Below are 18,421 nucleotides of genomic sequence, written 5' to 3'. Positions count from 1 at the left end.
AAAGATAGCCTACATGTCCTTGGTGATGATTTCCATGAAGGAGTGACCAAGCACTCCGTCAAGGCGGATGATGTGACAGATTCCATTTGTAAAGGCTGACTGGCTGAATGACGACCATGAGGGCATGGCCTAACGCCTCGATCACACGGACAGCGTCATTGCGTTTAGGTACAACGGAAGTACAGTACCAATCAAAATGGTACGCAGCAGCATCATATGTACGCAACAAAAGTTCAACATTCACCTTCTGCTATCATTTCTGTCAAGCCGTCTACACATACAATTTGATGCATACATTCGATAAATCGAAAGTATGCACCATACAGAACGCACTGCAACTGCTTCTGCAATGCAATGCTGCAAGGCAAACGCAGCTTTCCATTGGAAATTAATGTACAGTACCAGTCAAAAGTTTGGACACACCTACTCATTCAAGGGTTTTTCTTTATTCTTACTATTTTCTACATTGTAGAATAATAGTGAAGACATCAAAACTATGAAATAACACATATGGAATCATGTAGTAACCAAAGAAAGTGTTAAACAAATGCAAATATATTTTATATTTGAGATTCTTCAGAGTACCCACCCATTTTATTTTATTTATTTAACCAGGTAGGCTAGTCGAGAACAAGTTCTCATTTGCAACTGCGACCTGGCCGAGATAAAGCAAAGCAGTTCGACACATACAACACAGAGTTACACATGGAATAAACAAACATACAATCAATAATACAGTAGAAAAATCTATATACAGCATGTGCAAATGAGGTAGGATAAGAGAGTTAAGGGAATAAATAGGCCATGGTGGCGAAAAAATTACAATATAGCAATTAAACACTGGAGTGGTAGGGTGTGCAGAAGATGAATGTGCAACTAGAGATACTGGGGTGCAAAGGAGCAAGATAAATAAATAAATACAGTATGGGGATGAGGTAGACTGGATGGGCTATTTACAGATGAGCTATGTACAGGTGCAGTGATCTGTGAGCCGCTCTGACAGCTGGTGCTTAAAGCTAGTGAGGGAGGTAAGAGTCTCCAGCTTCAGGGATTTTTGCAGTTCGTTCCAGTCATTGGCAGCAGAGAACTGGAAGGAGAGGCGGCCAAAGGAAGAATTGGCTTTGGGGGTGACCAGTGAGATATACCTGCTGGAGCGCGTGCTATGGGTGGGTGCTGCTAAGGTGACCAGTGAGCTGAGATAAGGCGGGGCTTTACCTAGCAGAGACTTGTAGATGACCAGGAGCCAGTGGGTTTGGCGACGAGTATGAAGCGAGGGCCAGCCAATGAGAGCATACAGGTCGCAGTGGTGGGTAGTATATGGGGCTTTGGTGACAAAACGGATGGCACTGTGATAGACTGCATCCAATTTGTTGAGTAGTGTTGGAGGCTATTTTGTAAATGACATCGCCAAAGTCGAGGATCGGTAGGATGGTCAGTTTTACGAGGGTATGTTTGGCAGCATGAGTGAAGGGTGCTTTGTTGCGAAATAGAAAGCAGATTCTAGATTTAATTTTGGTTTGGAGATGTTTAATGTGAGTCTGGAAGGAGAGTTTACAGTCTAACCAGACTGTACCGGGGTAGGGGTAGCCAGGTGGAAAGCATGGCCAGCCGTAGAAAATGCTTATTGAAATTCTCAATTATTGTGGATTTATCGGTAGTGACAGTGTTTCCTAGCCTCAGTGCAGTGGGCAGCTGGGAGGAGGTGCTCTTATTCTCCATGGACTTTACAGTGTCCCAGAACTTTTTTGAGTGTACTACAGGATGCAAATTTATGTTTGAAAAAGCTAGCCTTAGCTTTCCTAACTGCCTGTGTATATTGGTTCCTAACTTCCCTGAAAAGTTGCATATCATAGGTGGCTATTTGATGCTAATGCAGAACGCCACATGATGTTTTTGTGCTGATCAAGGACAGACAGGTCTGGAGTGAACCAAGGGCTATATCTATTCCTGGTTCTACATTTTTTGAACGGAGCATGCTTATTTAAGATGGTGAGGAAGGCACTTTTAAAGAATAACCAGGCATCCTCTACTAATGGGATGAGGTCAATGTCATTCCAGGATACCCCGGCCAGGTCGATTAGAAAGGCCTGTTCGCTGAAGTGTTTCAGGGAGCGTTTGACCATGATGAGGGGTGGTCGTTTGACCGCAGATTCATTACGGATGCAGGCAATGAGGCAGTGATCGCTGGGATCTTGGTTGAAAACAGCAGAGGTGTATTTGGAGGGCGAGTTAGTTAGGATGATATCTATGAGGGTGCCCGTGTTTACAGATTTGGGGTTGTACCTGGTAGGTTCATTGATCATTTGTGTGAGATTGAGGGCATCAAGCTTAGATTGTAGGATGGCCAGGGTGTTGAGCATGTCCCAGTTTAGGTCACCTAGCAGCACGAGCTCAGAAGATAGATGGGGGGCAATCAATTCACATATGGTGTCCTGGGCACAGCTGGGGGCAGAGGGTGATCTATAGCAAGCAGCAATGGTGAGAGACTTGTTTCTGGAAAGGTGAATTTTTAGAAGTAGAAGCTTGAATTGTTTGGGTACAGACCTGGATAGTAGGACAGAACTCTGCAGGCTATCTCTGCAGTAGATTGCAACACCGCCCCCTTTGGCAGTTCTATCTTGGCGGAAAATGTTATAGTTAGGGATGGAAATTTCTGGGGTTCTGGTGGTTTTCCTAAGCCAGGATTCAGACACGGCTAAGACATCCGGGTTGGCAGAATGTGCTAAAGCAGTGAATAAAGCAAACTTAGGGAGTAGGCTTCTAATTAGAGGTCGACCGATTGATCGGGGCCGATTTCAAGTTTTCATAACAATCGGAAATCTGTATTTTTGGGCGCCATTTTTATTTATTATTTTATTTTTTACACCTTTATTTAATCTTTATTTAACTAGGCAAGTCAGTTAAGAACACATTCTTATTTTCAATGACGGCCTAGGAACGTTCTGCCTCGGATTTTTAACATTGTCAGCTCGGGGGATCCAATCTTGCAACCTTACAGTTAACTAGTCCAATGCTCTAACACTGATTACATTGCACTCCACGAGGAGCCTGCCTGTGCCGCGAATGTAGTAAGCTAAGGTAAATTGCTAGCTAGCATTAAACTTATCTTATAAAAAACAATCAATCAATGACTGTCATTGCTCCAATATGTACTTAACCATAAACATCAATGCCTTTCTTAAAATCAATACACAAGTATATATTTTTAAATCTGCATATTTAGCTAAAAGAAATCCAGGTTAGCAGGCAATATTAACCAGGTGAAATTGTGTCATTTCTCTTGCGTTCATTGCACGCAGAGTCAGGGTATATGCAACAGTTTGGGCCTCCTGGCTCTTTGCGAACTAATTTGCCAGAATTTTACGTAATTATGAAAACATTGAAGGTTGTGCAATGTAACAGGAATATTTAGACTCATGGATGCCACCCGTTAGATAAAATACAGAACGGAATAAACGTTTTGTTTTCGAGGTGATAGTTTCCGGATTAGTCAAAGGTATATGGTTTAGAGAGAAATAGTCGACCCGTTATAATTCCTGTAATAACTTGCGGCTGAACTTGACAGGGGTTCCTTGGTTATTTTACCGTTCATATCTTCCATAGAGAATGTCTTGATCTACTTCAAATAAGGTCTGTGTTTCGTGCAGGCTTAAACCGCCTCGACGTTTTGATACCCGTGTAAATCTCACTAGGATAAGGTAACGTTTGTCAACATATTTTCATAAATCCACTCTACAAAAAGAATGATCTTCGCTTATATTTAGCCAATATTGATCAGAGTTACCTTGTCCTATGGATATCTATAAAATTGGCAAGGTGGTGTAAGCCTACACGAAACACAGACCTTATTTTAAGTGAATCTAAAAATATCCTATGGAATAAATGAAGGAACCGCTTTTCAGATTTTGCTAGAAGGTGTCATGGGAATTATGACTCGCACTTTGGTCGTCAATTCTTACCATACCCATTATTAAAATAGGATTTCCTGCATATAGAAATGACAGTTTTTGTTTTCAACATTCATCACAGGTAACTTAAACTCTATTTTTATTCAAACAGTTGAGAGTATTTGTCTCCTAAGCAGACTCTTCAGTATCATTGTCACTTCAGAGCTGTGTGTGTGTGTGTGTGTGTATTTATGTATTATATTAAGTTAAAATAAAAGTGTTCATTGTTCATTCAGTATTGTTGCAGTTGTCATTATTACAGAAATGTGTGTGTGTGTGTATGATATATACTATATATAAAAAAAACTTTTTTTTTTTTAAATAAATCGGCATCGGCTTTTTTTGTCCTCCAATAATCGGTATCGGCATTGAAAAATCATAATCGGTCGACCTCTACTTCTAATGGTAACATGCATGAAACCAAGGCTTTTACGGTTACAAAAGTCAACAAATGAGAGCACCTGGGGAGTAGGAGTGGAGCTAGGCACTGCAGGTCCTGGATTAACCTCTACATCACCAGAGGAACAGAGGAGAAGTAGGATACGGATACGGATAAAGGCTATAAGAACTGGCCGTCTAGCACGTTCGGAACAGAGAGTAAAAGGAGCAGGTTTCGGGGCACGATAGCATAGATTCAAGGCATAATGTACAGACAAAGGAATGGTAGGAAGAGAGTACATTGGAGGTAAACCTAGGCATTGAGTAATGATGAGAGAGATATAGTCTCTAGAGACGTTTAAACCAGGTGATGTCATCACATATGTGGGAGGTGGAAAGTAATCGAGAGCATCCTGTCGGGCTGTATCACCGCCTGGTACGGCAACTGCTCCGCCCACAACCGTAAGACTCTCCAGAGGGTAGTGAGGTCTGCACAACGCATCACCGGGGGCAAACTACCTGCCCTCCAGGACACCTACACCACCCGATGTCACAGGAAGGCCATAAAGATCATCAAGGACAACAACCACCCGAGCCACTGCCTGTTCACCCCGCTATCATCCAGAAGGCGAGGTCAGTACAGGTGCATCAAAGCAGGGACCGAGAGACTGAAAAACAGCTTCTATCTCAAGGCCATCAGACTGTTAAACAGCCACCACTAACATTTAGTGGCTGCTGCCAACATACTGACTCAACTCCAGCCACTTTAATAATGGGAATTGATGGAAATTTATGTAAAAATCTATCACTAGCCACTTTAAACAATGCCACTTAATATAATGTTTACATACCCTACATTACTCATCTCATATGTATATGATATACTGTACTCTATATCATCTACTGCATCTTGCCATCTTTATGTAATACATGTATCACTAGCCACTTTGTTCCATCACTCATTCATATATCTTTATGTACATATTCTTTATCCCTTTACACTTGTGTGTGCATAAGGTAGTAGTTGTGGAATTGTTAGGTTAGATTACTCGTTGGTTATTACTGCATTGTCGGAACTAGAAGCACAAGCATTTCGCTACACTCGCATTAACATCTGCTAACCATGTGTATGTGACAAATAAAATTTGATTTGATTTGATTTGGAACAACATGGTTGTTTAAGGCATATTGAGCAGGGCTAGAGGCTCTACAGTGAAATAAGACAGTAATCACTAACCAGGACAGTAATGGACAAGGCATATATATATTAGGGAGAGGCATGCGCAGCCAAGTGAATCGTATGGGTACAGTGAGTGGTTGGGCTGGCTGGGGACATGGCGATTCAGACCGTTAGCAGGCCGGGGCTAGCAAGCTAGCAGTTAGCAGGCCGGGGCTAGCAAGTTAGCAGAATGGCCTTAGGGGGAAAGTCTGTTTTTGCCTCCTCGTGCGGTGACGTCGGTAGACCAGTCGTGGAATTAGTAGGGTTCCAAGTAGCAGAGGGGTCCAAGTCCAATTGGCAAAATGGGTATAGTGGTCCAAGAAACTGGCCGATGGATCAGCCTTGCCTTGATAACAGCTTTGCACACTCTTGGCATTCTATCGACCAGCTTCATGAGGTAGTCACCTGGAATGCAATTCAATTAACAGGTTAATTAACGTTCTAAAAGTTAATTTGTGGAATTTCTTTCTTTCTTAATGCTTTTGAGCAGTTGTGTTGTGACAAGTTAGGGGTGGTATACAGAAGATAGCCCTATTTTGTAAAAGATCAAGTCCATATTATGGCAAGAACAGCTCAAATAAGCAAAGAGAAACAACTGTCCACCATTACTTTAAGACATGAAGGTCAGTCAAAATGTCAAGAACTCTGAAAGTTTCTTCAAGTGCAGTCGCAAAAACCATCAAGCGCTATGATGAAACTGGTTCTCATGAGGACCAGTTCATTAGAGTTACCAGCCTCAGAAATTGCAGCCCAAATAGATGCTTCACAGAGTTCAAGTAACTATTCAGAGGAGACTGCATGAATCAGGCCTTCATGGTCGAATTGCTGCAAAGAAACCACTACTAAAGGACACCAATAAGAAGAAGAGACTTGCTTGGGCCAAGAAACATGTGCAATGGACATTGACCGGTGAAAATCTGTCCTTTGGTCTGATGAGTCCAAATGTGAGATTTTTGGTTCCAACCGCTGTGTCTTTGTGAGAAACAGAGTAGGTGAACGGATGATCTCCGCATGTGTGGTTCCCACCGTGAAGCATTGAGGTGTGTTGGTGTGGGGTGTTTTTCAACAGGATAATGACCCAACACACCTCCAAGCTGTGTAAGGCTATCTGACCAAGAAGGAGAGTGATGGAGTGCTGCATCAGATGACCTGGCCTACACAATCACCCGACCTCAACCCACAATTGAGATGGTTTGGGATGAGTTGGACCGCAAAGTGAAGGAAAAGCACAGCATACTGCTCAGCATATGTGGGAACTCCTTCAAGACTGTTGGAAAAGCAATCCAGGTGAAGCTGGTTGAGAGAATGCCAAGAGTGTGCAAAGCTGTCATCAAGGCAAAGGTTGGCAACTTTGAAGAATCTCAAATATAAAATATATTTGAATTTGTTTAACACTTTTTTGGTTACTACATGATTCCATATGTATTATTTCATAGTTTTGATTTCTTCACTATTATTCTACAATGTAGAAAATAGTAAGAATAAAGAAAAACCCTTGAATGAGTAGGTGTGTCCGAACTTTTGACTGGTACTGTACATTAATTTCCAATGGAAAGCTGTGTTTGCCTTGCAGCATTGCGTTGCAGAAGCAGTTGCAGTGCGTTCTGTATGGTTGTATGTGTAGACGGCTTGACAGAAATGATAGCAGAAGGTGAATGTTGAACTTTTGTTGCATACATATGATGCTGCTGCATACCATTTTGCTCAATAACGAGGTGTAACATGCTGATCAGACCGGCATCGCGCGTGCACCATCCTGTGCATGTTGATTTTGTCTATCTCCACCAGACATGTTCATGACACACAGGTTAAAATATCTAAATCAACTGTGAACCAACTATATTAATTTGGGGATAGGTCAAAAAACACATGAAACATTCATGGACATTTAGCTAGCTTGCTGTGGCTAGCTAATTTGTCCTGGAAAATAAACATTGGGTTGTTATTTTACCTGAAATTCATATGCTCCTTTTTTTCTTTTTTTTTTCTTTTTTACATTTTAGTTATTTAACAGATGCTCTTATCCAGAGCAACTTACAGTTTCATATTTTTTTCGTACAGGTCCCCAGTGGGAATCGAACCCACAACCCTGGCGTTGCAAGTACCATGCTCTACCAACTGGATCTTTGTTGAATTTTGACCCATGTTGAGTCATACAAAATCATGTGTTCTCTACTCCGACAATTAATCCTCAGATAAAAAGACGAAACCTAGGTTAGCTTTGCTTGTTTTCTTTGATAAATCAGGTGGACTGGCCACCTGCAATTAATCAACACATGCATTTTCAGGGCTGCCAACTTTTGCTGTGTGAATTTCCTTGCCCACTGGCACAAACCCTAGAAGGGAGGACATTTAATATTTTAAAGCTAATTTCCTGCTATTCTACATATTTTGACATGGTTTAGGGCTATGTCCAGGTTGGAAAATAAAACAAAAACACAGGTCAGATGCTCTGAACATTAAATGAGCACTCAAAATTGGACTACTTTTTTGAGGGATGAAATTGAAAGTATGCTAATATCGTTTGAAAGATGTATATATATATTTTAGGTAGTTTGACATTTTATTCAGACAGTAATGAAATGAGATTGGGAGACAGTCAAATGGGAGAAGGCCATTGTTACATTTGGGAGGCGCATGGGGATGGATGGAGCTAGATTTGGCTTCCAGACTCCGCTATTGTGCCACACTCTCAGTACGCTCTGGACCCCATTGCCAGAGCAAGCATAAATTATAAATATATATCAAATCAAATTGTATTGGTTACATACACATGTTTAGCAGATGTTAATGCAAGTGTAGCGAAATGCTTGTGCTTCTAGTTCCGACAGTGCAGTAATATCTAACAAGTAATCTAACAATTCCACAACGACTACCTAATACACACACATTTAAGTAAAGGGGTGGAATATGAATATGTACATATAAATGCATGGATGAACGATATACGAGCGGCATAGGCAAAATGAAATAGATTGTATAGAATACAGTATATACATATGAGATGAGTAATGAAAGATATGTAAACACTATTAAAGTGGCATTATTAAAGTGACAAGTGATCCATTTATTAAAGTGGCCAATGATTTCGAGTCTGTATATAGGCCGCAGCCTCTCTGTCAGTGATGGTCAAATGGGTTGTTAAGTTACTTACTCAAAATTCATATGCCAACGGAGGCAGGCTGTAATATAAGAATTAGCCATGTGTGAATTACAACCTGCCTCCGTTGGCATATGAATTTTGAGGAAGTGCTCAGCCTAAAGACGTTGGGAATGTGATTTCGAGAAGAAGAAAAAATTCCCGTCCGCACATTTCCAATCATCTAATTTCACTAAACAACCCATTTGACCGTTGTAGCAAGCGACGTTATTCTAGCAATATTATAAGGGAGCAGAGGCCCATTTATCCGTCACAGAAACCGCGCAGCCAGGCGAACAAGAGCGGTGCTGTCGTGTCGCATCACCTAACGACCAATAATAAAGAAAACCTGCCAAAAGTATGGACTGATGCCCGTTCACATGATTATATTGTAAAACAATTCATTGCTACAATTAAGTTTAACAATGTAACAATTAATTCCCGCCTTTCATGTCAAATCGTGGTGTAGGCAAGAAGAGTAATGTCACGCCTACTAACCTTGTAGAGATGAGAAGTGCGGCAGTCAGATCACTGTGTTTTCATTATTGCAACGCAACAAAAAAAAAGACGGAGTTGCTGCTAATACTAAAGCGATAACATGTAGGATAAAATGTAACACGATAAATGCAGCCTTTCGCTCCAAAAAGCGCGAGAGCCAAATAGTTACGAATGGCTGTGCTGCTGTAACAATTTTACATAGCACGTAGGCTAATCTTCATCATCTCCCCTACTCGGCGTTACACACACTGAGGTATAAATAAGAAGTTACACATACAACCAAATACAACATAGCTCACTGCTCGGATGCCCTTCCCCATATGTCATCATAGCGCACTACTAGTTTTTCGGACATCGCCAATAGAAGGTGGTGATGGTCGTTCGGCTCGGCTCTTTTGGCTCCCAAACGGCTCTATGTTTTGTATTTTTTCCAAGTCAAATCGTTTGCGATAGTTTGACTATGATTGGTGTTAAGACAATTCTAATTCAATTATTAAATGAAATCATACTCTACCTTAATAACCACAATGTTTTTTTTTGTTTTTTTTAAATGCATTGGTTTGTTATGAAAAATAATACTATTAAACATTTGCATTTAAAGTATAACTTTTTAATGTATATAAACAAAGTGCATATAAATCTAACCATTCAAAACGAATACAATCTGAACAACGTAATAGAATATTGCACCATATCAAAGAAAAATAAATAATTTGCAAAACTGCAGCATCCCACAAATTGAAATAAATGTTAAAAAACGATGCTTTTACACATGTGCATTTAAAGTATAACTTTTTAATGTATATAAACAAAGTGCAAATAAATGTAACAATTCAAAACGAATACAATCTGAACAACATAATAATAGAATAATGCACCATATCAAAGAAAAATAAATAACAATGTGCAAAACTGCCACATCCCACTTAAAACATTAAACTGGTCCCTCTTTTCTCTCTCTTCTTTATTTCCATGTTATAACTAGCAGCACACAGCAATGCTGACCATATTTTGCTTTTATGATTCAGAAATGCAAGCATTCAGAAATGCAAGCTGCGCCTCCCGGGTGGCGCAGTGGTCTAGGGCACTGCATCGCAGCGCTAGCTGTGCCACCAGAGTTTCTGGGTTCGCGCCCAGGCTCTGTCGCAGCCGGCCGCGACAGAGCGAGAAGAGTCAAGAAGACCCTCTCAGAGGGAACGGATGTGGCCACTATGCAGAATATCCCTGTCATGACTTTAGTAAGCCATGGGTAGACAGAGGCCTTGTTCTTCCACCAGCTCAGAGGATCTGCAGATCTTTGGAGGGGCTCCTCCAAATAGGAGCCTTGTGAAGATGCTGGAGGAAGCAGGTACAAAAGTATCTATATCCACGTAAAACGAGTCCTATATCGACATAACCTGAAAGGCCGCTCAGCAAGGTAGAAGCCACTGCTCCAAAACCGCCATAAAAAAGCCAAACTACGGTTTGCAACTGCACATTGGGACAAAGATCGTACGTTTTGGAGAAATGTCCCCTGGTCTGATGAAACAAAAATAGAAATGTTTGGCCATAATGACCATCGTTATGTTTGGAAGAAAAAGGGTGAGGCTTGCAAGTCGAAGAACACCATCCCAACCGTGAAGCAAGGGGGTGGCAGCATCATGTTGTGGGGGTGCGTTGCTGCAGGAGGGACTTGTGCACTTCACAAAATAGATGGCATCATGAGGGAGGAAAATTATGTGGATATATTGAAGCAACATCTCAAGACATTCGTCAGGAAGTTAAGGCTTGGTCGCAAATGGGTCTTCCAAATGGAAAATGACCCCAAGCATACTTCCAAAAGTTGTGGCAAAATGGCTTAAGGACAACAAAGTCAAGGTATTGGAGTGGCCATCACAAAGCCCTGACCTCAATCCTATAGAAAATTTGTGGGCAGAACTGAAAAAGTGTGTGCGAGCAAGGAGGCCTACAAACCTGACTCCGTTACACCAGCTCTGTCAGGAGGAATGGGAAAAAATTCACCCAACTTAAAACTTCTTCTTAATAGGGGGCGCTGTTTTCACTTTGGGAAAAAATCGTGCCCAAATTAAACGGCCTCGTACTCTGTTCTAGATCATACAATATGCATATTATTACTATTGGATAGAAAACACTCTGAAGTTTCTAAAACTGTTTGAATTATATCTGTGAGTAAAACAGAACTCATTTGGCAGCAAACTTCCAGACAGGAAGTGAAAATTCTGAAAATGGGGCTCTGTGTCGGGGCCTGCCTATTCAAATGGCTTATATTTATGGATCTGTATGCACTTCATACGCCTTCCACTAGATGTCAACAGGCAGTAGAAGGTTGAATGGGGTGTCTAGCTTGATGTGAGGCCGAATGAGAGCTTTTGGAGTGACAGGTCCGCTCTTTTGTCAGTTTTCAACTGCGCACAGGGGAACTCCACATTGTCTTCTGAAATACATTACGTATACACGACGAAATGCTCCGGCTCTGATTTTATTGGATACATATGAGAAAAACATCATAAAGTAGGATTTTCAACCGAGTTTGACCAGTTTATTCAACGTTTATTGGGACTTCTGGAATTTTTCGTTCCAGGCGCAACGATTTCTTGGACATGTGCCCTCCACATGGCTAGCCAAAGTTGCTAATTCGACAGAAGAAATGGACATTCTAAAACCAAACAACGATTTATTCTGGAACTAGGACTCCTTGCACAACATTCTGATGGAAGATCATCAAAAGTAAGAGAATATTTATGATGTTATTTCGTATTTTTGTGTTTTATGTTGGCTCCAACAAGGCGGAGAATTGTAGGGCGCTGTCTCACAATATTGCATGCTGTATGTTGTACTAAAGTTATTTTTAAAAATCTAACACAGCGGTTGCATTAAGAACCAGTGTATCTTTCATTTGCTGTACAACATGTATTTTTTAGTAAAGTTTATGATGAGTTCTTTGGTTAGATTAGGCGACTGTCCAAAATATCTCTGGACAATATGGTGCATTGTGGCTACGTATTCACAATGTAAAACCACGATTTGTAGCTCTAAATATGCACATTTTCGAACAAAACATAAATGTATTGTATAACATGATGTTATAAGACTGTCATCTGATGAAGTTGTCCAAAGGTTAGTGATTAATTTGATCTCTATTTGTGGGTTTTGTGAAAGCTACCTATGCGGTGGAAACATGGTGAAAACATGGCGTTGTGTGTTTGGCTATTGTGGTGAGCTAATATAAATATATATTGTGTTTTCGCTGTAAAACATTTTAAAAATCGGAAATGATGGCGGGATTCACAAGATGTTTATCTTTCATTTGCTGTATTGGACTTGTGATTTCATGAAATTATATTATATGATATCCCTGTCGCGTTAGGCTAGGCTATGCTAGTCAGCTTTTTTGATGAGGAGGATCCCGGATCCGGGAGGGAGACTCGTTAGAGGTTAAATCATTCTCTCTACTATTATTCTGACATTTCACATTCTTAAAATAAAGTGGTGATCCTAACTGACCTAAGACAGGGAATTTTTACTAGGATTAAATGTCAGGAAATGTTAAAAACTGAGTTTAAATGTATTTTGCTAAGGTGTATGTAAACTTCCGACTTCAACTGTACATATATAATATTGGATTAAATAATGATGTAGTAATAACTGCTTACTCTACCTCTCTCCACTGTTCTCCACAGTGACCTGCTCAAATGGTTCCAGGACTCTGCACACCTCCTCCACCACCTCCCATTCCTCTTGGGTCAGAGCATCAACAGGTGCATTGACAATGACCAGGGTAGAGATGATGGCATCCTTTGACTCAAGAAACCGCTTCAACATATAAAATGTTGAATTCCACCTTGTAGTGCAGTCTTGTTAAGGCCTCAGCTCAGGCATGCCCATCTGGCGTTGTGTAGACTTTAGTTTTTCAGCACCTACTGTGCTCTGTGGAAGTATTCCACAGCTGCTTTCACTTTGTCCACAGTGGGACTTTGTCCATATCACCTTCAGAGGATCTCTTACAATAAGGTTGATTGTGTGGGCAAGACATGGATGATGGGTCCATTTTAAAAAATTTCATGGCTTTGGTTATGTTAGCTAACACAACAGACCACTTTTCCATCTACTTGCCATTCTCTGGCCACTCTCAACAGTTCCTCTGCCAAGTTCTCTGAGGTGTGTCTGTCGCTGAACTCAAAGCAGTCCAGAAGACAGCTAGACATTGAAAAATCTTCAATGAAGTGACATGTAACCGACATGTAAGATGTGGTTACCCTTGTTGTCCAGCAGTCAGTTGTAAGGCAAACTGCAGTAGCTTTTTGGACTCTTTCCCGCACTGAAGCCTGTGTGCTCTCGTACAGTTGTGGAATAAGTGATTTTGAAAGGGTTTTCCTGCTTGGAATTGTGTACATTGGATTTAGACTATTGCTATAATATCTAAAACCTCTGATCTCCATGATCGAAAATGGCTGGAAATTGTTGCCAATCATTTTAGCCAATGCAATATCAATCTGGCCTTGTTTTGCTACAGACATAGACTTTGGCATAAACTGGTCCATAGAAGACTGTGTTGCTGTGGGTCGCAGAGTAGGCCTACTTGACTGACTGGACACATCTCCACGTGTGGAGGTGCTGGCTCCACCACTATCACTAGCAGGCCCGCTAGTTTCTCAAAGCTCCGCTACAGCTATCTTCACAGTTGGGTGCACAGTTTGCATATGCCGGTGCAGGTTGTGCGTAGAACCGGCTTTATATTAGATTTTGTTTTGGCAAATTCTACGTGGTGCTCTAACATTATCTACATTACTAAAATGCATCCAAATGTTACTGTGCTTCCGACTCATTTTCTAGCTGTTGTTTTCACAGCTGTCCTTCCTCTCTCTCCTCGGCTGCTAAGTGTGTGACTGTGAGTGAGTTGGCTCGGCCCTCCCTCACGCATCTTTGGTTCATTGGTTGACACTGCGTGTCTGATTGACAGGAACAACAGGTGAGGCTGTTACTCTGAGCAGACAGTCAGACCGAATGTGTGCGCTTGAGCATTTAGGCCTATATTATTTTATTTATTTTTTATTTATTTGAATTAGTTAATTCTATTCATGTAAATCTTTTGATTATTCATATCTTAATTTTTATTTATTTTTATAAATAGATTCGGCTCTTCTGATATGCGAGCTGGCTCCCAACTTTCACCTACAAGAGCCGGCTCCTAGAGCCGACTCGTTCGCGAACGACCCATCACTAATAAACTCAGCAAAAAAAGAAATGTCCTCTCACTGTCAACTGCGTTTATTTTAAGCAAACTTAACATGTGTAAATATTTGTACAAAATTAAGATTCAACAACAGACATAAACTGAACAAGTTCCACAGACATGTGACTAACAGAAATGGAATAATGTGTCCCTGAACAAAAGGGTGGTCAAAATCAAAAGTAACAGTCGGTATCTGGTGTGGCCACCAGCTGCATTAAGTACTGCAGTGTATCTCCTCCTCATGGACTGCACTAGATTTGCCAGTTCTTGCTGTGAGATGCTACCCCACTCTTCCACCAAGGGACCTGCAAGTTCCCAGACATTTCTGGGGGGAATGGCCCTAGCCCACACCTTCTGATCCAACAGGTCCCAGACATGCTCAATGGGATTGAGATCCGGGCTCTTCGCTGGCCATGGAAGAACACTGACATTCCTGTCTTGCAGGAAAACACACACAGAACGAGCAGTATGGCTGGTGGCATTGTCTATAGGAAGGGTACCACATGAGGGAGGAGGATGTCTTTCCTGTAACACAAAGCGTTGAGATTGCCTGCACTGACAACAAGCTCAGTCCGATGATGCTGTGACACACCGCCCCAGACCATAACGAACTCTCCACCTCTAAATCGATCCCGCTCCAGAGTACAGGCCTCGGTGTAGCGCTCATTCCTTCGACGATAAACGCAAATCCGACCATCACCCCTGGTGAGACAAGACCGCGACTCGTCAGTGAAGAGCACTTTTTGCCAGTCCTGTCTGGTCCAGTGATGGTGGGTTTGTGCCCATAGGCGACATTGTTGCCGGTGATGTCTGGTGAGGACCTGCCTTACAACAGGCCTACAAGCCCTCAGTCCAGCCTCTCTCAGCCTATTGCGGACAGTCTGAGCACCGATGGAGGGATTGTGCGTTCCTGGTGTAACTCGGGCAGTTATTGTTGTCATCCTGTACCTGTCCCGTAGGTGTAATGTTCGGATGTACCAATCCTGTGCAGGTGTTGTTACACGTGGTCTGCCACTGCGAGGACGATCAGCTGTCTGTCCTGTCTCCCTGTAGCGATATCTTAGGTATCTCACAGTACGGACATTGCAATTTATTGCCCTGGCCAGATCTGCAGTCCTCATGCCTCCTTGCAGCATGCCTAAGGCACGTTCATGCAGATGAGCAGGGACCCTGGGCATCTTTCTATTGGTATTTTTCAGAATCAGTAGAAAGGCCTCTTTAGTGTCCTAAGTTTTCATAACTGTAACCTTAATTGCCTACCGTCTGTAAGCTGTTAGTGTATTAACGACCGTTCCACAGGTGCATGTTCATTCATTGTTTATGACCGTTCCACAGGTGCATGTTCATTCATTGTTTATGGTTCATTGAACACGCATGGGAAACAGTGTTTAAACCCTTTACAATGATGATCTGTGAAGTTATTTGGATTTTTACGAATTATCTTTGAAAGACAGGGTTCTGAAAAAGGGACTTTTCTTTTTTTGCTGAGTTTAGAAGGTGAGAATGGGAGGAGTGCATTGAATGAACAGTTGTGCTTTCAATCTCCCCATACATAGCCAAAACACACAATAAGGAAATATGAAAATGTATGACATATCCAAAACAGCAGCAGATAAACTTTACTCGAGATCAATAAAAAACAAAACAAGTAGGCCGCAGTTTGATTAGCCTACATATAGCACAGTAGACTGAAGAGTTCCACTCACATATTTTATATAGCCGAATATAATCTAATGAATCAAAGACATGGTAATTGTGTACACAAGAACTAGGCACTTAATAAATAAGGCTAACTACCACCAAACTGAAGTTCTACAAAGGTAACATCTCTAATGTGTGCCTTTGTACAAAGATAGAGTCAAAGACCTCAGACTTTGGTTTCCTCATAACGTTCTTCCACAGTGCTTGAATTGTTTACTTGAGAATACCCATCTGATTTCTCTATGATAGTCCTTCAGTTGTCTTTTTTTAATTGAAAGTCCATTTGGGAAAAACATTTCCTCTGCCATTACTCGGACTTCCTCAACGGTTCTCCTTTTTGTCAACAGTGTCTTGTACCTTCACCGTTAACCGTCCTGACTTGCTTGTACTCTTGCTCATTGTCCATCCAGATGAGTTGTATTATTCTGTTTCTTATTGGCATTTAGTGGTGTGAAGTACTTAAGAAAAATACATTAAAGTACTACTTACATAGTTTTTTGGGGTATCTGTACTTCATTTATATTTTTTTTACAACTTTCACTTTTTTTTCTTCTTTTTTTTCACCTTTATTTAACTTGGCAAGTCAGTTAAGAACAAATTCTTATTTACAATGACGTCCTACCAAAAGGCAAAAGGCCACCTGCGGGGACGGGGGCCTGGGAATAAAAATGAATAGAGTATAAATATAGGACAAAACACACATCACAACAAGAGACAACACTACATAAAGAGAGACCTAAGACAACAACATAGCAAGGCAGCAACAGAACATAACAACAACATGGTAGCAGCACAAAACATGGTACAAACATTATTGGGCACAGACAACAGCAAAGGGCAAGAAGGTCGAGACAACAATACATCACACAAAGCAGCCACAACTGTCAGTAAGGTGTCCATGATGGAGGCTTTGAATGAAGAGATTGAGATAAAACTGTCCAGTTTGAGTGTTTGTTGCAGCTCGTTCCAGTCGCTAGCTGCAGCGAACTGAAAAGAGGAGCAACCCAGGGATGTGTGTGCTTTGGGAACCTTTAAGAGAATGTGACTGGCAGAACGTGTGTTGTATGTGGAGGATGAGGGCTGCAGTAGATATCTCAGATGGGGGGAGTGAGGTCTAAGAGTTTTATAAATAAGCATCAACCAGTGGGTCTTGCGACGGGTATACAGAGATGATCAGTTTACAGAGGAGTATAGAGTGCAGTGATGTGATGTGTCCTATAAGGAGCATTGGTGGCAAATCTGATGGCCGAACGGTAAAGAACATCTAGCCGCCCGAGAGCACCCTTACCTACCGATCTATAACTTATGTGTCCGTAATCTAGCACGGGTAGGATGGTCATCTGAATCAGGGTTAGTTTGGCAGCTGGGGTGAAAGAGGAGCGATTACGATAGAGGAAACCAAGTCTAGATTCAACTTTAGCCTGCAGCCTTGATATGTGCTGAGAGAAGGACAGTGTACCGTCTAGCCATACTCCCAAGTACTTGTATGAGGTGACTACTTCAAGCTCCAAACCCTCGGAGGTAGTAATAACACCTGTGGGGAGAGGGGCATTCTTCTTACCAAACCACATGACCTTTGTTTTGGAGGTGTTCAGAACAAGGTTATGTGCAGAGAAAGCTTGTTGGACACTAGGAAAGCTTGTTGTAGAGCATTTAATAATCCGGGGAGGGGCCAGCTGAGTATAAGACTATCATCTGCATATAAATGGATGAGAGTTTCCTACTGCCTGAGCTATGTTGATGTAAATTGAGACATTCCTAAAGAAAATAATGGACTTTTTACTCCATACATTTTCACTGACACACAAAATACTCGTTACATTTCGAATGCTTAGCAGGACAGAGAAATTGTCAAAATTCACACATTTATCGAGGGAACATCCCTGGTCATCCCTACTGCCTTTGATCTGGCGGACTCACTAAACACAAATGCTTAATTTGTAAATTATGTCAGTGTTGGCGTGTGCCCGTGACTATCCGTAAATTTAAAATAAAATAAAATATTGTGGTTTGCTTAATAAAAAGAATGCGAAATAATTTATACTTGTACTTTTACTTTTGATACTTAAGTATATTTTAGCCTTTACAAGTATATTTAAAACCTAATACTTTTAGACTTTTACTCAAGTTGTATTTTATTGGGTGACTTAACTTAATAGAAAATTAAGTTAAAAGTGTTAAGTAAAAGTGTATCTTTACTTTTACTCAAGTATGACAATTGGGTACTTTTTCCACCACTGTTGGCATTGGTATTCCCCAACAATTCTGTTGTTTGTCCTTAACAGACCCTAATCTGCCTCTCAAAC

At 41.3% G+C, this 18,421-nt stretch overlaps 1 protein-coding gene across 1 annotated transcript in view; it reads right to left on the bottom strand.

Moving 5' to 3' along the window:
* LOC139534605 (equilibrative nucleoside transporter 2-like) overlaps positions 1–9,666 on the bottom strand; it is a 43,569-nt gene extending 33,903 nt beyond the window's left edge. The window contains exon 1 of the mRNA XM_071333869.1: positions 9,182–9,666. The gene's annotated coding sequence lies outside the window, so the exon portion shown is untranslated. The remainder of the gene's footprint in view (positions 1–9,181) is intronic.
* Between the last annotated feature and the right edge of the window lie 8,755 nt (positions 9,667–18,421).

The sequence above is a fragment of the Salvelinus alpinus genome, chromosome 11, assembly GCF_045679555.1.
Source record: "Salvelinus alpinus chromosome 11, SLU_Salpinus.1, whole genome shotgun sequence".
Lineage (NCBI taxonomy): Eukaryota > Metazoa > Chordata > Actinopteri > Salmoniformes > Salmonidae > Salvelinus > Salvelinus alpinus.
This window is presented reverse-complemented; position numbering and strand designations above follow the sequence as displayed.